The 26,322-nt window shown below is 39.6% G+C and overlaps 1 protein-coding gene across 5 annotated transcripts in view; it reads left to right on the top strand.

Moving 5' to 3' along the window:
* Nucleotides 1–26,322, top strand: part of bmpr1ba (bone morphogenetic protein receptor, type IBa) — a 204,397-nt gene that overhangs the window by 2,588 nt on the left and 175,487 nt on the right. The window contains exon 2 of one of the 5 annotated variants that reach the window (XM_062024285.1): nucleotides 16,348–16,385. The exons of 3 other annotated variants lie outside the window; for them this stretch is intronic. The gene's annotated coding sequence lies outside the window, so the exon portion shown is untranslated. Of the gene's footprint in view, nucleotides 1–5,043; nucleotides 5,138–16,347; nucleotides 16,386–26,322 lie in introns of those variants that run through there. One more of the 5 variants, XM_062024287.1, reaches the window with a different exon arrangement.

Below are 26,322 nucleotides of genomic sequence, written 5' to 3'. Positions count from 1 at the left end.
TTCCGTTCATCCATTTTCTACCGCTTGTCCCTTTTTTGGGATGGCGGGGGGTGCTGGAGCCTATCTCAGCTGCATTCAGACGGAAGGCGGGGTACACCCTGGACAAGTCGCCACCCAAAATGCAAAAATGCGTGGTTATCTGTGTGATGACAAATTGAACCGGAAGCAGTACTTTAGGTCCGTGTACCTTCCGTTCATCCATCCATTTTTTACCGCTTATCCCTTTTTTTGGGGTGGCGGGGGGGTGCTGGAGCTTATCTCAGCTGCATTCAGGCGGAAGGCGGGGTACACCCTGGACAAGTCGCCACCCAAAATGCAAAAATGCATGGTTATCTCTGTGATGACAAATTGAACCAGAAGCAGTATTTTAGGCCCGTGTACCTTCCGTTCATCCATCCATTTTTTACCGCTTATCGCTTTTGTTGGGGTGGCGGGGGGTGCTGGAGCCTATCTCAGCTGCATTCGGGCGGAAGGCGGGGTACACCCTGGACCCAAAATGCAAAAATGCGTGGTTATCTGTGTGATGACAAATTGAACCGGAAGCAGTATTTTAGGTCCGTGTACCTTCCATTCATAATAATAAGAACATTCTAAAAATGTACAAATCATAATGTTGTTGGTTTTTATTTTTATACTTTCATGTTGCGGTTAATAGTATTCTAACTTTATTTGTCATTATTTATACTTTCTGAATACATTATGTGATAATGTTCATCAGTCAACTCATTGGTGTTCATTTTCTATCTATCAAGATACAAAAATTATATTAAAATCAAATTACAGGATGTTATTTATGTAGTTTGCTCATTTTCCTCGACTGGTGCACTAACGTGTTTTATTTTTATTTTTTACATGTATAGCATCATCTACAAAGATACAAAGAATTGCTATTGCGACATCTAGTGGACACATTTATAACAGCAGTTTCTATCATTCCAAAATTTTGGCTAATTTTTATACTTAGCAAAGTCATCCCGCGGGCCGAATAAAATCAGGCCCGCGGGCGATAGGTTTGACACCCCTGGCTTGGCCTAAGGATGATTACAATCCGTTGTAGGATTTTAAATTGCAATTTTTCTAATAGTAAAACATGGAAATCCAAATAATGTGTTTCAGGGTAAAGCTGCATAAAAATAAGTGTGATATAACAAACGTATATATTAAAATTAACCAACAACACATTAATTCTATTTTTTTTATGTCATGTTTAGTTTGTGGGTTTCCTGGTGTCTCTTTAGTTTATTACAGTTGCTCCGTACTGATTTATTTTTCCAAACAGGGAGCAGCAATCTTATTTGGGTCAGGAACACATGATGCAAATGTAAGCAACAGCCACATTGCCAATTGGCTGGGTAATTGAGTTTTAGGTGGCAGCTGTAAACACAACACTCGCTTTCTGTGTGCATATGTTTGTGAACCTTGTTGAGTCGGACTTAATGGTATTGGACACCCCGTGATGCGAGACAAAGTGTGTAATTCTGACTGCCAGGAGTTCACAACACATTGCTCGGTCCCCACGAACAAGCCCATAGTACTCATCAATCAATTCCTAACAATTTTTATTGATACTGGAAGCAAACTACAGTATCCGGAGGGAGAGCGAGTGTTACCAGGTCACCAAGGGACCATCCAGGAGTCTCTTTATCTTGATCTGCAGGTCCATTACTCTGTTGCCCCTTCAGGGTGGACCACTCCTGTCATGATGGAGCTATCTTGTCCCTGTGCTCTATAATTCACACAGGCCTCACAGTTCAACCACTCCCCTTCTCCTGGTCTTCCTCCTCCTTTGAATGATGTGATGAAGAGCTGGCATTATCACTTTTTACAAAGAATTCTTCAAACGTTTTCCCGTGTTCTGTTTCATGGAGATTGAAGGCCACAGTCCTCAAAAGAGAGAATAATTACCAGTACGTTAACAATACAGGTAATATTTAATATGTAATATATGACCTCGGGGTCTCATATGGAAATTGAACTACTCTTTTAGTTGGACTTGAAACCAACACAAGTAAGGTTTGTTCTCCCAGGATGCAAACAGACTATTCCAGACAGGACTTGAAAGTAGGAACATATTTAATAATCACTTAATTAGGGATGATGTTTGAAATCGGTTCTCCCGGTTGTCCGATAAGAAAAGAACCGATTCCATGGACTCGAATCCCTTTTTGAGAACCGGTTCGGCAGCACGGTGGCAGAAGGGTTAGTGCGTCTGCCCTCACAATACGAAGGTGCTGAGTAGTCTGGGGTTCAATCCCGGGCTCGGGATCTTTCTGTGTGGAGTTTGCATGTTCTCCCCGTGACTGCGTGGGTTCCCTCCGGGTACTCCGGCTTCCTCCCACCTCCAAAGACATGCACCTGGGGATAAGTTGATTGGCAACACTAAATTGGCCCTAGTGTGTGAATGTGAGTGTGAATGTTGTCTGTCTATCTGTGTTGGCCCTGCGATGAGGTGGCGACTTGTCCAGGGTGTACCCCGCCTTCCGCCCGATTGTAGCTGAGATAGGCTCCAGCGCCCCTCGCGACCCCGAAGGGAATAAGCGGTAGAAAATGGATGGATGGATGGATGGATTCCATGGACTCGAATCCCTTTTTGAGAACCGGTTCCCGTTATCGAGGCCAATATAGTAAAGAAAAAGAGTTGGTTCTTTATTCGAATCCCTGGGAACGAATCCCTTCCCACGTACAGGAAATGCCCTGTGGGACCTGCAATGTTATGCCCATTTGATTGTAGACTCTTACTGACACCTTGTGGCGATATGAAAATACTACGCAGCATTAGTTTGGGCACTTCCGGGTTGAGACAATTGAGAAGTAGACAAAGTTGTGTTAGCTCTTACAAGCCTTGGAAAAGATAAGTCTGTAAGTAAACTGTGTAACTTGTTTATGTAACTCAATATTAAGGTGGAAAGTGGTTAAGTTTGATACTAAGATGTTTATTGAAAAACGATTTTTGTGCACTGTTTCAATGGATGTTTTGAGGACTTAAAATGGCTGCCAGTCGTATATTTCCACCATCGAAATAGTTTCAACACTCAGAAGTATTTGTTTGATGATAGTACTGTATATTTGTGTGAAGCTAATATTTACATATTGTGTATTACATTTCAGTATGTTAATTGAATCACATAGCTTATACATTTGTCATTCTGTGTATTTCAGTTTTTAAAAAAAACAACAGTCCACTGCAAGACAAAAGTAAAGATAGGAAAAGACAAAGCAAGATCAACAACAATAAAGAGCCTAAATGGATTAATCTGCTTTGGATTGTTTGTTAGCTGTCTGCCAAGCTGTATAACCTCAACACGTATAGTGAGGGCAGAACAGGCAATATGCAATTATTGCCAGGCTTTGCTCTCATGTAAGGGGGGAAGAATTGTTGATTGATGACTGTGGTGTTCTGAGTGTCATAGTGTGTGTAGTTAGTATGTTCCAATAGCAGCAGAAGTGCACTTTTTGGATATATAGATATATAGTACTTTATTGATTCCTTTAGGAGAGTTCCCTCAGGAAAATTTAAAAAAGAGCTGTATTATTTTCAGTTTTGTGCCCAAGGGACTGATTTTATTTAACACTATATTATTATTTATACACCTATAGTGATCACAGAGACAGGTTGTTTTTGTGTTACTGTATATATTTGTTTTTCTGAAAAATCCCACTTAATATACTTTGGGTAACAACAGTCAATATTTTTTTTTTAAATTTTTTTAGGGGGGTAACAATCAATATTTATTTATTTATTTAATTTAATTTTTTTCTTATAAAATAAAAGTGAGCTTTTGTTAAACCTAATATTGTGTTTTTTTCCATATACAACAACCTATCTGGATTCGATAAGATAATTGATAAGGAATCGGTTCGATAAGAGGATTCGATAATGGGCTCGAACTCGATAATTTCTTATCAAACATTATCCCTACACTTAATCCTACACATCAGAAAAGACAGGAACCAAAACAAAAGGAAAGCGTGCCGTTCACACGAGAGGCTAAAGAACAATAAACATTTTACACTTAGCAAGAACTATAGACATAGAGAAACTGTATCAAACTGTGGCATGAAACAACTAACACTTACGTGGACACGGCATGAATCCAACAACTAGCATAAACTTGGAATCGGACGTGAACTATGGTATCGCATGAAACAAGCAATGACGCCAGGACGACTGACTGGCAAAGACAGGCTTAAATAATGGTCTCTTGATTAGAGCAGGTACGTGTCCCGAACACCAGAGGCAGGTGAAACTAATAAGTTGCCATGGTAACTAAAACAAACAAGGGTGCACAAAAACAGGAACTCATGGAGTCTAAAACTAACAGAACATAACAAAAACATGATCCGGACCAGGGATCATGACATTTGTTACCTAAAGGGGCTGTATGCAAACCTTTTGCAGTTGCCTAGATGGCGCTAAGGGTAAGGTTCCATGTAGGGCTAAGCGATATGGACGAAAAAGTATATCTCAATATATTTTTACTTAAACTCGATGTTTGTGTATATTTTCCTGTGAAAGTATACATATAAAGAAATTCATTTTTTAGCGAGATTCAGTGAAATTGAATGACAACAGTACTGTAAACAGTCAGTGGCACTTTTATTAACCCGGTTAGTCAAGGTAGGTATTAACAGCACAGAAAATAAACTGTTTAAAGGCCTACTGAAAGCCACTACTACCGACCACGCAGTCTGATAGTTTATATATCAATGATGAAATCTTAACATTGAAACACATGCCAATACGGCCGGGTTAACTTATAAAGTGCAATTTTAAAATTCCCGCCACACTTCCGGTTGAAAATCTCCTTTGGATATGATTTATGCGCGTGACGTCATAAAATGCACGGAAGTGTATGGGCCCTATTGGACACAATACACAAAGCTCTGTTTTCTTCGACAAAATTCCACAGTATTCTGGACATCTGTGTTGGTGAATCTTTTGCAATTTGTTTAATGAACAATGGAGGCTGCAAAGAAGAACGTTGTAGGTGGGATCGATCGGTGTCTTAGCGGCTAAGTACAATACTTACAGCAACACAACAAGGACTACTTACCCTGATAGAAGACGCCTAGCCGATGCTTGCCGCCAAACCCACGGATGAAGTCCTTCGTTGCGCCGTTGATCGCTGGAACGCAGGTGAGCACGGCTGTTGATGGGAAGATGATTGCTGGCTGGCGTAGGTGGAGCGCTAATGTTTTATCATAGTTCTGTGAGTTCCGGTTGCTAAGTTGCTAAATTAGCCTTAGCGTCGTTAGCAACACCATTGTTAAGCCTTACCAGGCTGAGAATTTTTAACCGTGTAGTTACATGTACATGGTTTAATAGTATTTTTGCTCTTCTGTCTATCCTTCCAGTCAGGGGTTTATTTATTTTGTTTCTATCTTCATTTGAGAACGATGCTAGCACGTTAGCTCAGTAGCTAAGTGTGTCACCGATGTATTGTCTTGGAGATAAAAGTCACTTTAAATGTCCATTTCGCGTGCTCGACTCTCATTTTCAAGAGGATATAGTATCCGAGGTGGTTTAAAATACAAATCCGTGATACACAATAGAAAAAGGAGAGAGTACATAGTTCTGTGAGTTCCGGTTGCTAAGTTGCTAAATTAGCCTTAGCGTCGTTAGCAACAGCATTGTTAAGCCTTACCAGGCTGAGAATTTTTAACCGTGTAGTTACATGTACATGTGATCTACAATAGAAAAAGGAGAGAGTGTTGAATCCAATGAGCCAGCTTGTACCTAAGTTACGGTCAGAGCGAAAAAAGATACGTCCATCACTGCCTCTCAAGTCCTTCACTGTAACGTTCCTCATCTACGAATCTTTCATCCTCGCTCAAATTAATGGGGTAATCGTCACTTTCTCGGTCCGAATCTCTCTCGCTCCATTGTAAACAACGGGGAATTGTGAGGAATACTAGCTCCTGTGACGTCACGCTACTTCCGGTACAGGCAAGGCTTTTTTTTTATCAGCGAGCAAAAGTTGCGAACTTTATCGTCGATTTTCTCTACTAAATCCTTTCAGCAAAAATATGGCAGTATCGCGAAATGATCAAGTATGACACATAGAATGGATCTGCTATTCCCGTTTAAATTTTAAAAAATCATTTCAGTAGGCCTTTAAGTAGCACAGAATTACATAACATAAATACAATGATCTATAGTCTGTGTTGGCCCTGCGATGATGTGGCGACTTGTCCAGGGTGTACACCGCCTTCTGCCCCAAGCAGCTGAGATAGGCTCCATGGTGATTGAATTTGGAATGTTTTCACACTACAACAGAAAAGTACAAAGTTTCTTTTTAACCGCACCAAGACCACCGTTTATATATAGTCCTGGATCATTGCCTCGATTTTGATTAGTCTTAACACCTGACCAAATTAACTATCAGTGGGGAAAACGAACCAGAAAGGGTTTTTACAGGCAGGCATGTTTGTTTTATTGGCTTTAACTGTGGTAAAAACAAAACATAGCCTAGATCTCTAGAGTACCTAGTCCCTGTCTCCCAAGACGTCCCTGGCCAGGTGTTAGTTTAAACGGGGTGTCCTTGGTATGCCCCAAGGCCTCCTATTGTTTGGACATACCAAGAGCGTCTGTCTATAAAGGTGTCAACAGGTTTAAATTAAATCAGGCTCAACGAACATCATCGACAGTTTCTGGGAGATACGGCCTGAAAATAAAATATCCAATTTTTTTCACCAAAAATTTGATGTAGGATTTTCCAAAATTTTTCCCTACTTTTTAAAGAAACCATTGAATACAAATGACAGAAATAATTCTAAATAAGTTTTTCTTTTATTGAATCAAAAACTAATAGTTTGAAATGACACTGCACATATGGCCTCTGGCTCTTAGGAAAATTCTTATTTGTATAATGTTGTTCTTTTTAGACCAGATATAAATTGCACTTTTTATGGACTAATTTTCAAATAATTAAATTACGAGCTTCCCTAGGGAAGTAATACCGTATTTTTCGGAGTATAAGTCGCACCTGCCGAAAATGTAAAATAAAGAAGGCAAAAAAAGAAATATAAGTCGCACTGGAGTATAGGTCGCATTTTTTGGGGAAATGTATTTGATCAAATCCAACACCAAGAATAGACATTTGAAAGGCAATTTAAAATAAATAAAGAATAGTGAACAACAGGCTGAATAAGTGTACGTTATATGAGGCATAAATAACCAACTGAGAACGTGCCTGGTATGTTACCGTAACATATTATGGTAAGAGTCATTCAAATAACTATAACATATAGAACATGCTATACGTTTACCAAACAATCTGTCACTCCTACTCGCTAAATCCCATGAAATCTTATCCGTCTAGTCTCTTACGTGAATGAGCTAAATAATATTATTTGATATTTTACGGTAATGTGTTAATAATTTCACACATAAGTCGCTCCTGAGTATAAGTCGCACCCCCGGCCAAACTATGAAAAAAACTGCGACTTATAGTCCGAAAAATACGGTACTTCTGCTTGAATAGAATGCTTCTGTTAACAAAAATGTAGCATTGGACGCAAATAAATAATCTCCAACATTAAGATCAATAAAGTGCAAACTTCTGTCTTGAATAACATACTTCTGTAAATAAAAATGTAGTATTATACATTGTATCCAAATAAATAATGACGTAAAACATTGAAAGGACTATAGCCTGTTTCAGTAAGTAGACAAAGTAACCCAGCCTTTTTCATTCACTCATCTTGGCATTGTGCAGAAAAACTGCTTTAGTGATCGCTCTATGCATTGTGCTTCATCATAAATAAATAAAAACAAATAAAAATACATTGCATCATTATACATACCTGGTGTAAATTATTCCACCATAGTAAGCTGATTTTTTAGCCCATAGTTTGCTTGTTGTTGCGTTGTATTTCCCGCACTCGGCTGGAGGCTTCGGTTTCAGATGCTGCAACAGGTGTGTTGTGCTAATGCCGTTTTGTAACAAACTTTACACCGTGCGGTCACTTGTTCCACGCCTGTTTGCCGCAAAACCAAAGAAATGGCAACACTTTTCTTTGCTTTGAAACAAACGTCTCGCTCTTGTTAGCATGGGCATTAGCCAGGTTTTGCTATGTGAGCCGCTAAGGAAGTAAGGGGACAAGAAAAACTAGAAAGAAAAAAATGGATTTTTAAATCATCTCCAACAAAAACTTGAATATCGATAAAATCGATATTTCGCCCAGGCCTAGTTTCTGGTAAAACACAGTGTTTTTAGAAAGCCCACACAGGTGGCTCACGAATAAACCCGCACCTTTCCATCATAATACAACAGTTCATATACTGGACCAAAGCAGCCGTGAAGACATTTTAACACTCACACACTTTGAACTCAAAGGCTGTTCCTCATTTTGGGAAACTCTTTCTACTGGTGTTTGGCTTGGCTCGGTTCAAACCAAAGCAATCACAGGCCCTGTAACTCACCCAGGGGACCACCAAGGGAAGTGATGGACTGATGAGTGGTGGGCTTGGAGCAAAAGAAGAGGGGGTGGTTAGAAAAGATAACCATCTGGATCCACTTGGGCATAATTTTATACCTTCTACCGGTGACCCCCACATTTTCTCTCTGCCTCTTCGAGGTGCCATTGCATCAGTGATGGGATAATATTTCTCATAGAGCAAGTGTCAGGATGTACCTTCACTTTGGGATGTTGACGTCTCCTCGCTACTCTAGTTGTTTGAGGACTAGACTAGGTGGTGTTACTACTACTTGTCTAGAGACTTTTTTTTCACAGTTTAAAGCTTGATAGCGACCTTAGTAACAGACCTGGGGCCGCATTTATCCAGCGTCTTGGAGTGCCATTGTACACGTAAATCCTGAGAATTTGCAAAATTTAATCCTACTCTCAAATTTAAGAATAAAAGCTATTTATCAACTTTCTGAAGTCTAAGAATCACTCCTACTCTCCACGATATTTAAGAGACCTTCAGAGGTGTCCTAAGTGGTTAGGAGTTGCCAGCTGGGGATGGCACTGAGGCGAGAGAGACGTGCGCGAACGTTCAGGGAGCGGAAGGATGTCCTGGCTTTGTTTGATGACGAGCAGCTGATCAAACGGTATCGTTTAGACAGAGCGGGTATTATTTTTGTCACAGATTTAATAAGGGGCGTCATCTCATCAGCAACATCACGCAGCAGAGCTTTCACAGCAGAACTAAAGGTCATCCCAATGCTTCGATATCTCGCCACTGGGAAAATGATTAATGAATTGGAAAGAAAAGGGAACATTTATTTTTGATTCATTGCCAACATTGTTTGTTTGTTTCGTATTATTTTGTAGTTTATTGTCAAAATATACACTCCCATTGTCCACTTAAATATTTCTAAGATATTTCTTTCTTCTTAGACAAGGGATTCCCTTCCGCGATTGGTCATTTCTATGGACACAGAAATGACGTCACCTAAAATTCTGTTTACGGCACATAGTAATGTCGTAATTCAGCTCTGAGTGTGACACTTAAGATTCAGTCCTACACTTCGCTGAAAGTGTGAGTAAGACGCTTGATAACTAACTTTTAAGTGCAGCTTTCAGCGAAGAATTTCTTTACTCATAAGTCAACTCTTAGTGGACTTCTTAGGAGTAATTCTAAGAAGCTTGATAAATACGGCCCCTGATCTAAGACAAGCTGATGACTGTGGGACAGGGACCATTGCATCTACACATTGTACCGTGAACAGTGTAGACCAGGGGCCGTACTTATCAAGCTTCTTAGAATTACTCCTAAGAAGTCTGCTAAGAGTTGACTTAAGAGTAAATAAATTCTTCGCTGAAAGCTGCACTTAAAAGTTAGTTATCAAGCGTCTTACTCACACTTTCAGCGAAGTGTAGGACTGAATCTTAAGTGTCACACTCAGAGCTGAATTACGACATTACTATGTGCCGTAAACGGAATTTTAGGTGACGTCATTTCTGTGTCCATAGAAATGACCAATCACGGAAGGGAATCCGTTGTCTAAGAATAAAGAAATATCTTGGAAATATTTAATTGGACAATGGGAGTGTATATTTTGACAATAAACTACAAAATAATACAAAACAAACTAGTCCCCGCCGGCACTCACGCTACCGCTCCCTCTCTTCTATCGCCCACACACTCACTGACGTCACTCACCTCACGGCCACACACATACGCTACTGTCATAACATTTTCTTTCCAATTCATTAATTAGGCAACTAATTTGAAACTGGTGTGGGTGGCTCTATATATACTAGCCCACTGCAGACACATGCAGAAATCAACAAGGAATCGAAAAGTATTAAATCTGTGACAAAAATAATATCCGCTCTGTCTAAACGATACCGTTTGATCAGCTGCTCGTCATCAAAAAAAACAACAACATTGTTCCGTTCCCTGAACGTTCGCGCACGTCTCTCTCGCCTCAGTGCCATCCCCTGCTGGCAACTCCTAACCACTTAAGACACCTCTGAAGGTCTCTTAAATATCATGGCGAGTAGGAGTGATTCTTAGACTTAAGAACGTTGATAAAAAGCTTTTATTCTTAAGTTAGAGAGTAGGACTAAATTTCGCAAATTCTCAGGACTTAAGTGTAAAATGGCACTCTAAGAAGCTTGATAAGTACGGCCCCAGGTGTGTCGAACTCATTTTAGATCAAGGGCCACATGGAGAAAAATCTACTTCCAATTGGGCCGAACTGGTAAAATCACAGCACGATAACTTATAAATAAAGACATCTTCAGATTGTTTTCTTTGTTTAAAAATACTATCAATAAATCAATCAATGTTTACTTACATAGCCCTAAATCACGAGTGTCTCAAAAGGCTGCACAAGTTACAACGACATCCTCGGCTCAGATCCCTATCAGGGCAAGGAAAAACTCAACCCAATGGGACAATGAGAAACCTTGGAGGGGACCGCAGATGTGGGGACCCCCCACCCCCGGGCGACCGGTGAAATGGACGTCGAGTGGATCTAGCATAATATTGTGAGAGTCCAAAAATACTAACGTAAAACGTAAAATACTAATGTCATGTAGTGTATTTTGTTCATATGTAGCATCATCTACAAAGATACAAATAATTGCTATTGCGACATCCAGTGGACACAGTTAGAACAGCTGTTTCTTTCATTCAAAAATGTCAGGTTCATTTTTATACCTATAACACCCCTGGTGTAGACTCTCCCAGCAATAGACTTTCCATTTCCAATATAAATCAATACTTTGTGTAATTTTTGCTTGCCTCCATCAGTCTAAATAAATATGTCTGGAACGTTTACTGAGTTGCTTCTCGTACGTCTTTTTGGAGAACGTTTTCTTTTTCCGGGTAGTGGTGTTCAGATACACATCTTAACTGAGTTTTGCTTAAAAAAAACAATTATGAGAAGCTCTGTCGTCATCAGGAGTTTTGACTTTAAAGGCCTACTGAAACCCACTACTACCGACCACACAGTCTGATAGAGGTGTTTGCTTTGCGGATTAATTTGTGGCATATTAAATATAAGCCTGGTTGTGTTGTAGCTAATAGAGTATATATATGTCTTGTGTTTATTTACTGTTTTAGTCATTCCCAGCTGAATATCAGGTCCCACCCGCCTCTCACAGCATCTTCCCTATCTGAATCGCTTCCACTGCCCTCTAATCCTTCACTCTCACTTTCCTCATCCACAAATCTTTCATCCTTGCTCAAATCAATGGGGTAATCGTCGCTTTCTCGGTCCGAATCGCTCTCGCTACTGGTGGCCATGATTGTAAACAATGTACAGATGCGAGGCGCTCCACAACCTGTGACGTCACGCTACTTCCGGTACAGGCAAGGCTTTTTTTATCAGCGACCAAAAGTTGCGAACTTTATCGTCGATGTTCTCTACTAAATCCTTTCAGCAAAAATATGCTAATATCGCGAAATGATCAAGTATGACACATAGCATGGACCTGCTATCTCCGTTTAAATAAGACAATTTCATTTCAGTAGGCCTTTAATCATGTTACTAAGATACAGCAATAACTCCCATACCTTCATAAAACCATACAATTATGTCTTTGTGTTGTTGACTAAGGAAAACCGCTGTCTTCCTTTTCGCTGATAAGAGCATGTCAGTTACGCTCACGTTCACCCCCACATCAGGCTGAATGTAGATTGTACAGTTTAGAAACTAGAGAGTCATGGTGTAAAAAGGTTTCATTGTCCTGTCATTTAAATGTCAGGGACGGTGGAGAAAAAAACCAACAAAAAAAACCTCTGCTTCTTGTGGTTATTCATCACACTAATTAAAACCTCAATGTCGATTCGATATCGATTAATCGTGCAGCCCTATATTTGGTGATATTGATTTTATACCACATTGCCCATCTCTCCACTAAAGTTGTGTATGCTCTTAGATCCACTGGGTTTTGAAATCAAAACAACAAGAGATGGTGACGTAAGGAGCTAATGTGTTCATTTGTCCCTTCTGTCCTGTCCACATTTCCCCCACGGTCAGCAGCTTTTATTCAGTCACAAATTCTTAATCCATTCTGATTAAATCTGATTGATCCAAACTCAATGTTGCCCCACTGTTATCGACTCTGAATATCAAATCAAATCTTGGAGGAGCCTGTTTCTTCACTTGCATGTCCAGTTGAATAATTCATTTCCAGGTCCTGCAATTAGTGTCAAAACAGGGAAGATGTGTATGGAGCAAATTGTATTGAATGACCGAAATGATAGGTCTGACTGCTAAAAAAAGACTTTGCCATATAGTTGCTGACTGTCTAACAAGCAGCATAGGAGGGACTATCACAGGTTTGTAGATTGCATCATCCTGGGTTGCTTGCAGATCTAATTAGGTGATATTCTGTTTATAGAGGCAGCTCCCACCAGGCCCCACCGGCCAACACTGAATTAGCCTTTCCAGATCACTGAGAGGTCCAAAATGAGGATGAAGAGTGCCCAAGAGATCCTTAAAGCACAGAGACGTCCTCCTTTATAATCCTCAGTCAGAGTATTAATACTTGATTTCCACATCTGTTGGTTATAAAAAAAAGAGACTACAGCAACTAGAATAGCTGATGCAATATGTATTTTTTAAAGTTATCACTGCGGATCCACGATTCCACGTTGCTTTGAATTGTTGAACGGTTAACCGGTTTGTATTGTATACCTTCTTTCCACTCCAAATCTCCAGCTCGGCAAATGCTTCTAAAGCAGGGGTCACCAACGCGGTGCCCGCGGGCACCAGGTCGCCCGTAAGGACCAGATGAGTAGCCCGCTGGCATGTTCTAAAAATAGCTCAAATAGCAGCATTTACCAGTGAGCTGCCTCTATTTTTTTACATTTTATTTATTTACTAGCAAGCTGGTCTCGCTTTGCCCGACATTTTTAATTCTAAGAGAGACAAAACTCAAATAGAATTTGAAAATCCAAGACAATATTTTAAAGACTTGGTCTTCACTTGTTTAAATAAATTCATTATTTTTTTTACTTTGCTTCTTATAACTTTCAAAAAGACAATTTTAGAGAAAAAATACAACCTTAAAAATGATTTTAGGATTTTTAAACTTTTTACTTTTTAAATTCCTTCCTCTTCTTTCCTGACAATTTAAATCAATGTTCAAGTAAATATATTTTTTTTATTTTAAAGAATAATAAATACATTTTAATTTAATTCTTCATTTTAGCTTCTGTTTTTTCGACGAAGAATATTTGTGAAATATTTCTTCAAACTTATTATGATTAAAATTAAAAAAAAATATTCTGGAAAATCTAGAAAATCTGTAGAATCAAATTGAAATCTTATTTCAAAGTCTTTTGAATTTCTTTTAAAATTTTTGTTCTGGAAAATCTAAAAGAAATAATGATTTGTCTTTGTTAGAAATATAGCTTGGTCCAATTTGTTATAAATTCTAACAAAGTGTAGATTGGATTTTAACCTATTTAAAACATGTCATCAAAATTCTAAAATTAATCTTAATCAGGAAAAATTACTAATGATGTTCCATAAATTATTTTTTAAAGTTTTTCTCTTCTTTATTTTGGTTGAATTTTGAATTTTAAAGAGTCGAAATTGAAGATAAACTATGTTTCAAAATTTAATTGTCATTTTTTTTGTGTTTTCTCCTCTTTTAAACCCTTCAATTAAGTGTAAATATCATTAATTATTAATAATAACATAAAGTTAAAGGTTAATTGAGCAAATTGGCTATTTCTGGCAATTTATTTAAGTGTGTATCAAACTGGTAGCCCTTCGCATTAATCAGTACCCAAGAAGTAGCTCTTGGTTTCAAAAAGGTTGGTGAGCCCTGTTCTAAAGGTTCATCGTTTTACATTCAATAAGAAGCTCAGAGTTATTGTCTTACTAGCCCCTGCTTCCTGTCTCCAGAAAAAAAACTGTAAAATATGTACTCCCACATTTCCATCCATCCATCTTCTTCCGCTTATCCGAGGTCGGGAAGCGGGGGCAGCAGCCTAAGCAGGGAAGCCCAGACTTCCCTCTCCCAAGTCTCCCCAGCCACTTTGTCCAGCTCTTCCCGGGTGATCCCGAGGCGTTCCCAAGCCAGTCGGGAGACATAGTCTTCCCAACGTGTCCTGGGTCTTTCCCGTGGCCTCCTACCGGTCGGACGTGCCCTAAACACCTCCCTAGGAAGACGTTCGGGTGGCATCCTGACCAGATGCCCGAACCACTTCATCTGGCTCCTCTCGATGTGGAGGAGCAACGGCTTTACTTTGAGCTCCTCCCGGGATGACAGAGCTTCTCACCCTATCTCTAAGGGAGAGCCCCGCCACCCGGCGGAGGAAACTCATTTCGGCCGCTTGTACCTGTGATCTTGTCCTTTCGGTCATAACCCAAAGCTCATGACCATAGGTGAGGATGGGAACGTAGATCGACCGGTAAAGTGAGAGCTTTGCCTCCCGGCTCAGCTCCTTCTTCACCACAACGGATCGATACAGCGTCCGCATTACTGAAGACGCCGCACCGATCCGCCTGTCGATCTCACGATCTACTCTTCCCTCACTCGTGAACAAGACTCCAAAGTACTTGAACTCCTCCACTTGGGGCAAGGTCTCCTCCCCAACCCGGAGATGGCACTCCACCCTTTTCCGGGCTAGAACCATGGACTCGGACTTGGAGGTGCTCATTCTTCTCCCAGTCGCTTCACTCTTGGCTGTAAACCGATCCAGTGAGAGCTGAAGATCCTGGCCAGATGAAGCCATCAGGACCACATCATCTGCAAAGAGCAGAGACCTGCTCTTTGCCCATGCGTTCGTTACGTCTCGTCTCGATTACTGTAACGTTTTATTTTCGGGCCTCCCTATGTCTAGCATTAAAAGATTACAGTTGGTACAAAATGCGGCTGCAAGGCTTCTGACAAAAACAAGAAAGTTTGATCATATTACGCCTATACTGGATCACTTGCACTGGCTTCCTGTGCACTTAAGATGCGACTTTAAGGTTTTACTACTTACGTATAAAATATTACACGGTTTAGCTCCAGCCTATCTCGCCGATTGTATTGTACCATATGTCCCGACAAGAAATATCCGTTCAAAGAACTCCGGCTTATTAGTGATTCCCAGAGCCAAAAAAAAAGTCTGCGGGCTATAGAGCGTTTTCTATTCGGGCTCCAGTACTCTGGAATGCCCTCCCGGTAACAGTTAGAGATGCTACCTCAGTAGAAGCATTTAAGTCCCATCTTAAAACTCATTTGTATAATCTAGCCTTTAAATAGACCCCCCCTTTTTTAGACCAGTTGATCTGCCGTTTCTTTTCTTCTCTCCTCTTCTCCCCTGTCCCTTGCGAGGGGGAGTTGCATAGGTCCGGTGGCCATGGATGAAGTGCTGGCTGTCCAGAGCCGGGACCCCGGGTGGACCACTAGCCTGTGCATCGGTTGGGGACATCTCTGCGCTGCTGACCCGTCTCCGCTCGGGATGGTTTCCTGTTGGCCCCGCTGTGGACTGGACTCCCGCTGATGTGTTGGATCCACTGTGGACTGGACTTTCACAATGTTATGTCAGACCCACTCGACATCCGTTGCTTTCGGTCTCCCCTAGAGGGGGGGGGGTTACCCACATATGCGGTCCTCTCCAAGGTTTCTCATAGTCATTCACCGACGTCCCACTGGGGTGAGTTTTTCCTTGCCCGTATGTGGGCTCTGTACCGAGGATGTCGTTGTGGCTTGTACAGCCCTTTGAGACACTTGTGATTTAGGGCTATATAAATAAACATTGATTGATTGATTGATTGAAAGCCTACTCAGATGGCCGGCGAAACGTCTTCTAAGATAAACAAAACAGTCCAGTTGCGATCGATTGAATGCTCTGAGATGACAAAGATCCGGATGAATGAGAAGATACGGAATTTGGAGACAAGCTATTTCGACATTAATGGATTGCTTACCCCAAATCAACAGGAAACGTCCCCGGCCAGCTGGACCAGACGAACAACTGAGTGAGTAATTTTAAAATCGTTCATGATACAGGCAACACACCACGCGTGTTATTACAAATACAGTACATATGCTTTCCGGCTAGCTCAGCTGTGTAGCAACAAAACATGAAATGTGGGCTAATACTTTACAGATACTGTAATATGATTTTTCATGTTTTTCAGTCAGTACAAATTGGTGTTATATCGCAGTGTTGTGCATTACAAACTCAAACGCGTTTCATGTTGTTGGAGAAGCTAGCTTATCTCTTGCCATAGTTAGCTTTTAAGGCTAATACCAAAGCACGCCGATGTGTTACTATACCAGAAATAGAGTTCCTCAGTGTTTGCTCATACCATAACAATGTTGCTACAGCTTTGTTGTTATACGGGTTACGGAACGTAAATTAAGTATTGTTGACGGTTTGCTAATGCATTTTTAAAGTGATTTAGTGGTAGAATTGATTGCTCCCCTTAGCTGCATTGCTAGTAGGGCTGCGAATCTTTGGGTGTCCCACGATTCGATTCAATATCGATTCTTGGGGTCACGATTCGATTATAAATCCATTTTTTCGCTTCAACGCGATTCTCGATTGAAAAACGATATTTTTCCGATTCAAAACGATTTTCTATTCATTCAATACATAGGATTTCAGCAGGATCTATCCCAGTCTGCTGACATGCAAGCAGAGTAGTAGATTGTTGTAAAAAGCTTTTATAATTGTAAAGGACAATGTTTTATCAACTGATTGCAATAATGTAAATTTGTTTTAACTATTAAATGAACCAAAAACATGACTTATTTTATCTTTGTGAAAATATTGGACACAGTGTGTTGTCAAGCTTATGAGATGCGATGCAAGTGTAAGCCACTGTGACACTATTGTTCATTTTTATTTATTTTTTATTTTAATTTTTTATAAATGTCTAATGATAATGTCAATGAGGGATTCTTAATCACTGCTATGTTGAAATTGTAACTAATATTAATACTGTTGTTGATAATATTCATTTTTGTTTCACTACTTTTGGATTGTTCAATCAATTGCTCTGTTTATTGCAGTTCTGAGTGTTGCTGGGTCGGGTTTGGTTTTGGAATTGGATTGCATTGTTATGGTATTGCTGTGTATTGTTTTGTTGGATTGATTAATAATTAAAAAGAAGAAAAAAAAGAACATCGATTTTTGAAAAATGAGAATCCATACTGAATCGTACAACGTGAGAATGGCGATTTGAATTCGAATCGGTTTTTTCCCACACCCCTAATTGCTAGCCACCTAGAACGAGCCAATTTTTGGGGGGAAAGCGAAAAATACAAAACCCTTTTGTCTTCTTGTTTCTCATAATGATTGTGAACGATAGGCAAAGTTCCAAGAAAAAGTGCAGTTCCCCATTAAGGACTAACAATTACACTACCGTTCAAAAGTTTGGGGTCACCCAAACAATTTTGTGGAATAGCCTTCATTTCTAAGAACAAGAATAGACTGTCGAGTTTCAGACGAAAGTTCTCTTTTTCTGGCCATTTTGAGCGTTTAGTTGACCCCACAAATGTGATGCTCCAGAAACTCAATCTGCTCAAAGGACGGTCAGTTTTGTAGCTTCTGTAACGAGCTAAACTGTTTTCAGACGTGTGAACATGATTGCACAAGGGTTTTCTAATCATCAATTAGCCTTCTGAGCCAATGAGCAAACACATTGTACCATTAGAACACTGGAGTGATAGTTGCTGGAAATGGGCCTCTATACACCTATGTAGATATTGCACCAAAAAACAGACATTTGCAGCTAGAATAGTCATTTACCACGTTAGCAATGTATAGAGTGTATTTCTTTAAAGTTAAGACTAGTTTAAAGTTATCTTCATTGAAAAGTACAGTGCTTTTCCTTCAAAAATAAGGACATTTCAATGTGACCCCAAACTTTTGAACGGTAGTGTAAATATAAACGAAATACAATGATTTGCAAATCATTTTCAACCCATATTCAGTTGAATATGCTACAAAGACAACATATTTGATGTTGAAACTGATACACATTTTTTTTTTTTGCAAATTATCATTAACTTTAGAATTTGATGCCAGCAACACGTGACAAAGAAGTTGGGAAAGGTGGCAATAAATACTGATAAAGTTGAGGAATGCTCATCAAACACTTATTTGGAACATCCCACAGGTGAACAGGCAAATTGGGAACAGGTGGGTGCCATGATTGGGTATAAAAGTAGATTCCATGAAATGCTCAGTCATTCACAAACAAGGATGGGGCGAGGGTCACCACTTTGTCAACAAATGCGTGAGCAAATTGTTGAACAGTTTAAGAAAAACCTTTCTCAACCAGCTATTGCAAGGAATTTAGGGATTTCACCATCTACGGTCCGTAATATCATCAAAGGGTTCAGAGAATCTGGAGAAATCACTGCATGTAAGCAGCTAAGCCCGTGACCTTCGATCCTTCAGGCTGTACTGCATCAACAAGCGACATCAGTGTGTAAAGGATATCACCACATGGGCTCAGGAACACTTCAGAAACCCACTGTCAGTAACTACAGTTGGTCGCTACATCTGTAAGCACAAGTTAAAACTCTCCTATGCAAGGCGAAAACCGTTTATCAACAACACCCAGAAACGCCGTCGGCTTCGCTGGGCCTGAGCTCATCTAAGATGGACTGATACAAAGTGGAAAAGTCTTCTGTGGTCTGACGAGTCCACATTTCAAATTGTTTTTGGAAACTGTGGACGTTGTGTCCTCCGGACCAAAGAGGAAAAGAACCATCCGGATTGTTATAGGCGCAAAGTTGAAAAGCCAGCATGTGTGATGGTATGGGGGTGTATTAGTGCCCAAGACATGGGTAACTTACACATCTGTGAAGGCGCCATTAATGCTGAAAGGTACATACAGGTTTTGGAGCAACATATGTTGCCATCCAAGCAACGTTACCATGGACGCCCCTGCTTATTTCAGCAAGACAATGCCAAGCCACGTGTTACATCAACGTGGCTTCATAGTAAAATAGTGCGGGTACTAGACCGGCCTGCCTGTAGTCCAGACCTGTCTCCCATTAAAAACGTGTGGCAGATTATGAAGCCTAAAATAGCACAACGGAGACCCCCGGACTGTTGAACAACTTAAGCTGTACATCAAGCAAGAATGGGAAAGAATTCCACCTGAGAAGCTTCAAAAATGTGTCTCCTCAGTTCCCAAACATTTACTGAGTGTTGTTAAAAGGAAAGGCCATGTAACACAGTGGTGAACATGCCCTTTTCCCTACTACTTTGGCACGTGTTGCAGCCATGAAATTCTAAGTTAATTATTATTTGCAAAAAAAAAAAAAAGTTTATGAGTTTGAACATCAAATATCTTGTCTTTATAGTGCAGTCAATTGAATATGGGTTGAAAAGGATTTGCAAATCATTGTATTCCGTTTATATTTACATCTAACACCATTTCCCAACTCATATGGATACGGGGTTTGTATAAGATAAGGTACTGGCACACAGAAAGCAAGGTTGTCAAGAGACTCCCCTGACTTTAAAAGCAAGCACACACACACACACACACACACACACACACACACACACACACACACACACACACACACACACACACACACACACACACACACACACACACAAACCCCTGAGCTCCCCTGTGCTGCCCCTGGGTTCAGGTTATAGCTAATCAACGGTGCACACAGCCGTGACTGTTCAGTTCCAGGGCGCTGGAGATGGACGGAGGCAAGGAAGGGAGGAGGACCGAGCTGAGATGGGGAGCGTGAGGAGCGCAAGGAAGTAAAGCTAGGAGGGGGTTGGAGGGGTTAATGCTTGCTTGATTGAGGTATGTGTGTTAATTCTGCATGCGGATGAACAAATTGTGTCTGCCGCGGTACCAAGTGACTTAATAATGGGTAGTTAAGTGAGTTGTGTTTGTGTGGCTGCGCTGGTAATGACTGTCAGATGTCTGCAGTGGGCCAAAAGCGACAGTGTGTAGGCGAAAATGTCAACGTAAAGAAAGGGAGGAGCGCAGATAGAAAAATAAACTCAAGGACAGAAAGTAGTGAGCTTCTGTATAAGCTCAGTACAATTTGCCACATCTATTTCTACCGACCAAAAACAAACACTAAACTCCGAGTTTATTTGTATTTTCAATAACAACTTTCCCTTCCAAATAATCCGTCCAGGGTTTTTCTCTTCATCGTTAAGTCCGACCATGCTGTGTGCTGCTCCCTCCACCATAAGTTCACCTCCGATTGGCATTTCCTGCCCCTGAAGTAAAAAAAAAAAAAAAAAACTATGTGTGGTTCGCCTTGCGCTTTGCTATGAAGGTGCATAGAAAAAGCAATCGCACAGGCTGGACGTGTATTGGGTGAGGCCTGCATCTTAATCATTGTCAGATGGTGGACAGAGTCCTTGTGTCTGGAGACGTTTATGAGGCCGGTTGCCGCCTGGAGGGGTAGAGGGGGAAACGGGTTAAAAAAAAAAAATCCACCCAATGAGGCTCCTTTTGTCGTCTGAGAACACGGAAAGTCGAAAGTTTATGTCGAAGGTAATGTGTGTCATTCATTGTCAGTATCGTCAATGTAGTAGTTGTAGAGTTATCACACTGTAGCATCTTTTGGTTGCCATGACAATCCTTAACCGCATGCATAAGTCGTCCATAAAATTAGTGCAGACCATCCTGGATATCGCCCATGTTGGTTTAACACCAGCATCACCACTAACTCTACTGTCTAAATAATCAAGGTTTATTTCAAGGCATGATGTTATAACAGATGCTTAGTTTTATGCAAAAAAAGTTGATTTTTCAACCCCAACTTGAACATACCAATTGAATCTCTTGCTAATCTTTGCAATTCAATCACAATACATTTAATACACGGCAAAAACAGAAATCTAAGTAAGATGAAATATCTCAAATAAGGGTGATATTTGCTTATTTTCTGTCTGATAAGATCATTCTTCTCACTAAGCAGATTTTATGTCAGAGTGTTTTACAAACCCCGTTTCCATATGAGTTGGGAAATGGTGTTAGATGTAAATATAAACGGAATACAATGATTTGCAAATCATTTTCAACCCATATTCAATTGAATGCACTACAAAGACAAGATATTTGATGTTCAAACTCATAAACTTTATTATTTTTTTTGCAAATAATAATTAACTTAGAATTTCATGGCTGCAACACGTGCCAAAGTAGTTGGGAAAGGGCATGTTCACCACTGTGTTACATGGCCTTTCCTTTTAACAACACTCAGTAAATGTTTGGGGACTGAGGAGACACATTTTTGAAGCTTCTCAGGTGGAATTCTTTCCCATTCTTGCTTGATGTACAGCTTAAGTTGTTCAACAGTCCGGGGGTCTCCGTTGTGGTATTTTAAGCTTCATAATGTGCCACACATTTTCAATGGGAGACAGGTCTGGACTACAGGCAGGCCAGTCTAGTACCCGCACTCTTTTACTCTGAAGCAATGCTGTTGTAACACGTGGCTTGGCATTGTCTTGCTAAAATAAGCAGGGGCGTCCATGGTAACGTTGCTTGGATGGCAACATATGTTGCTCCAAAACCTGTATGTACCTTTCAGCATTAATGGCGCCTTCACAGATGTGTAAGTTACCCATGTCTTGGGCACTAATACACCCCCATACCATCACAGATGCTGGCTTTTCAACTTTGCGCCTATAACAATCCGGATGGTTCTTTTTTTCTTTGGTCCGGATGACACGACGTCCACAGTTTCCAAAAACAATTTGAAATGTGGACTCGTCAGACCACAGAAGACTTTTCCACTTTGTATCAGTCGATCTTAGATGAGCTCAGGCCCAGCGAAGCCGACGGCGTTTCTGGGTGTTGTTGATAAACGGTTTTCGCCTTGCATAGGAGAGTTTTAACTTGCACTTACAGATGTAGCGACCAACTGTAGTTACTGACAGTGGGTTTCTGAAGTGTTCCTGAGGCCATGTGGTGATATCCTTTACACACTGATGTCGCTTGCTGATGCAGTACAGCCTGAGGGATCGGAGGTCACGGGCTTAGCTGCTTACGTGCAGTGATTTCTCCAGATTCTCTGAACCCTTTGATGATATTACGGAGCGTAGATGGTGAAATCCCTAAATTCCTTGCAATAGCTGGTTGAGAAAGGTTTTTCTTAAACTGTTCAACAATTTGCTCTTGCATTTGTTGACAAAGTGGTGACCCTCGCCCCATCCTTGTTTGTGAATGACTGAGCATTTCATGGAATCTACTTTTATACCCAATCATGGCACCCACCTGTTCCCAATTTGCCTGTTCACTTGTGGGATGTTCCAAATAAGTGTTTGATGAGCATTCCTCAACTTTATCAGTATTTATTGCCACCTTTCCCAACTTCTTTGTCACGTGTTGCTGGCATCAAATTCTAAAGTTAATGATTATTAGCAAAAAAAAAAGTAGATGTATAGTATCAAATATGTTGTCTTTGTAGCATATTCAACTGAATATGGGTTGAAAATGATTTGCAAATCATTGTATTCCGTTTATATTTACATCTAACACAATTTCCCAACTCATATGGAAATGGGGTTTGTACTTGTTTTAAGTCTTTTGGTCCTAAATGATCTCAGTAAGATATTACAGCTTGTGGCTGTAATGTTATGACCTATATTGAGTAAAACATGCTTGAAACTAGAATATCAACTGTTGCAAAGCTGTGTCATCAACACTCACAAGTATAAATCTACTTTTTTAAAGTAATAATTTCTTTTTTCAAGCATGAAAAAAAAAAATCTGAATTTGGACATAATTGTGTCTCATAATTAAAACAGATGACAGCCAAATGGACTTTGCTGTTTTATTTTCAATGAAACAATAGAAAACACGTACTCATATAGTAGTACAGTTGGCACAGTACAGTAAACTGACAGTTAATATTTAAACATTTAACATGTGACATTTCTAACAATTTTGAACAGAAATAGTTCATGCACATTCAGATAAATTCCTCAAAATTACAATTGAAAAAATTTTGGCCGGGGGCCGGGCTGTATATATGCGCACTAATTGACTGAAAGAGCACGCACTTGGCGCAATGATGTCATGTTATCAATGGAAAAATGCATCTTTAGACCATACAATTTGCCTGAGCGGCTGGTAGACCCCGAGAGTAACAAGCAGTTGCCTTGTTGCCTTTCCATTAAGAACAATAAACTATTTTTAGTATAAGTTTGCTGGTTTCAAGAAATGTAATGCCGAGCACATATCATTATGTCAAGATAAAGGCACTAGCATTTACTTCATTTAAGAATATTTTTCAACATATTGAGCAAAAAGGTCTAATTTTATTTTTCTACCAAGAAAAGTGCACTTGTTATTAGTTTCTTATTTTAAGGTATTTTTGGGTTCATTGAGGTTAGCTAATTTTGCTTGTTTTGTAAAGTCTTGACAAGCCGAATTTTCTTGTTCTATTAGCAGATAATTTTGCTTAGTTCAAATAAAATACCCCAAATTTTTGTATTTTTTTTTCTTGTTTTTGAACACTGACTTTTCGCAGTGTATATGACTGTACCAGTAATTTAATTCCCTGATAGTGTAGCAATTGTAATTTAAAAAAATTATATATTTATCTATTGTTATGTTTATTAATACAACAAGTAACACTGAGGATTAAAGAAATTGCCAAACAATAATTGTATTTAAAACAAAACAGCAGTATTAAAGTTTACCTTTTCATGCTAGAAGAACGGACTTGCCTTTCATCCACGGGGCGTCAAGTGTAATCTCGAGTATTTGACCTCTTTAAGATCTGTGTGACCCCATTCTTTTAGTCCCCAGTCATGAGTCGCCTGAAGGCTGCTTGTGAACAACAGCAGTCCACAGGACGGTGTACTATTAAAAGGAATGTGTTGTTGTTGTCAGGTATTGGCTGTGGTCAACCTATATTCACCGTGGATTTGACAAGCACGGGCAGGATGTCCGAGCATGTGCAGACCGTGACCTCGTCGCCGGGTACGCCGTTATGTTGCCAAACACGTCTCTGAACGTTTGCAAAAGTTTGTTTTTATGCGTGTTGTCTTCCAGGTTTTTATTGAGGTCATGCTACGTGTGTATTGGTGAGTAATTATCACGGCACCTTTGCTACTCTAAATGAGGGTGAGCCCAGCAATGTTAGCCGCACACGTAAACAACAGATGGTGCTGGAACTCATAAAGGCAAGCTCCATTTCCACCACGGTCATCCTTTCATCGTTTCAAATGATAACTAATCTTAGTCTCCTGTCGTGTCCGAGTGTGTAGTCTACAAAAGCATATAACCACCGGAGTCTGTAGTTAGAACTAGTTTAAAACTAGAGATGTAACGATATAAAAAAACTGATTTCAATCATCACGGTTCAGGGCTTTCACGAGATTGCCAAAATAGCAGTGGTGATGAGGGTGTGGTTAGGAGGCGTGGTCACAATGACGTCATCATATAGTTTGCATACAGTCATTTGCTATGATGATAACTAGGGATGTCCGATAATGGCTTTTTTGCCTATATCCGATATTCCGATATTGTCCAACTCTTAACTACAGATACCGATATATACAGTCGTGGAATTAACACATTATTATGCCTAATTTGGACAACCAGGTATGGTGAAGATAAGGTCCTTTTTAATAAAAAAAATAAGATAAATAAATTAAAAACATTTTCTTGAATAAAAAAGAAAGTAAAACAATATAAAAACAGTTACATAGAAACTAGTAATTAATGAAAATGAGTAAAATTAACTGTTAAAGGTTAGCACTATTAGTGGACCAGCAGCACGCACAATCATGTGTGCTTACGGACTGTATCCCTTGCAGACTGTATTGATATATATTGATATATAATGTAGGAACCAGAATATTAATAACAGAAAGAAACAACCCTTTTGTGTGAATGAGTGTAAATGGGGGAGGGAGGTTTTTTGGGTTGGTGCACTAATTGTAAGTGTATCTTGTGTTTTTTATGTTGATTTAATAAACAAAAAAAACGATACAGATAATAAAAAAATTATGCCGATAATTTCCGATATTACATTTTAAAGCATTTATCGACATCTCTAATGATAATATTTTCTTTAAAAAGCCTTAAAAAAAATGTATACATACATTTAAAAACAAATCTGTGCCATTATTAATTAGTATTAACATATATTTAAGCTCAGTGGCCTTGTGGTTAGAGTGTCCGCCCTGAGATCGGTAGGTCGGGAGTTCAAACCCCGGCCGAGTCGTACCAAAGACTATACAAATGGGACCCATTACCTCCCTGCTTGGCACTCAGCATCAAGGGTTGGAATTGGGGGTTAAATCACCAAAAATTATTCCCGGGCGTGGCCACCGCTGCTGCTCACTGCTCGCCTCACCTCCCAGGGGGTGATCAAGGGTGATGGGTCAAATGCAGAGGATCATTTCACCACACCTAGTGTGTGTGTGACTATCATTGGTACTTCAACTTTTTAACTTTATTTCTATATTATATCATTTTGCTCTATTTTCAATTGGTGGGAATTGAATGATGGGTTTTTAACATGTAAAGCGACTTTGGGTACAAAGAAAAGCGCTATATAAATCCCAGGTATTATTATTATTATTATTCATTGTTGCTTCTTGTTGTACACTGTGCTTTGTTGAGAATTTGTCAAGTGTCTAGAGACTTTTTCATATTTTTGTTGGACGTTCTCTCCTGGAAAGTCGCCACTGTCCTCTTAGTATTTGCCCATTTTGTAATTTGCTGTTCGCGGGGATATTGTTATGTTTGACTAAGGGGAGATGACGACACAGACACCAGGGGGAAGTATAGCTCTAAGTATTTTATTATTTATATTATAATATATATATATATATATATATATATATATATATATATATATATATATATATATATATATATATATATATATATATATATATATATATATATATATATATATATATATGTATATATATATATATATATATATATA

Source organism: Entelurus aequoreus, linkage group LG17 (genome assembly GCF_033978785.1).
Source record: "Entelurus aequoreus isolate RoL-2023_Sb linkage group LG17, RoL_Eaeq_v1.1, whole genome shotgun sequence".
NCBI classification, from domain to species: domain Eukaryota; kingdom Metazoa; phylum Chordata; class Actinopteri; order Syngnathiformes; family Syngnathidae; genus Entelurus; species Entelurus aequoreus.
Note: the sequence above shows the minus strand (reverse complement) of the source record. Positions and strands in the feature narration are given on the sequence as shown.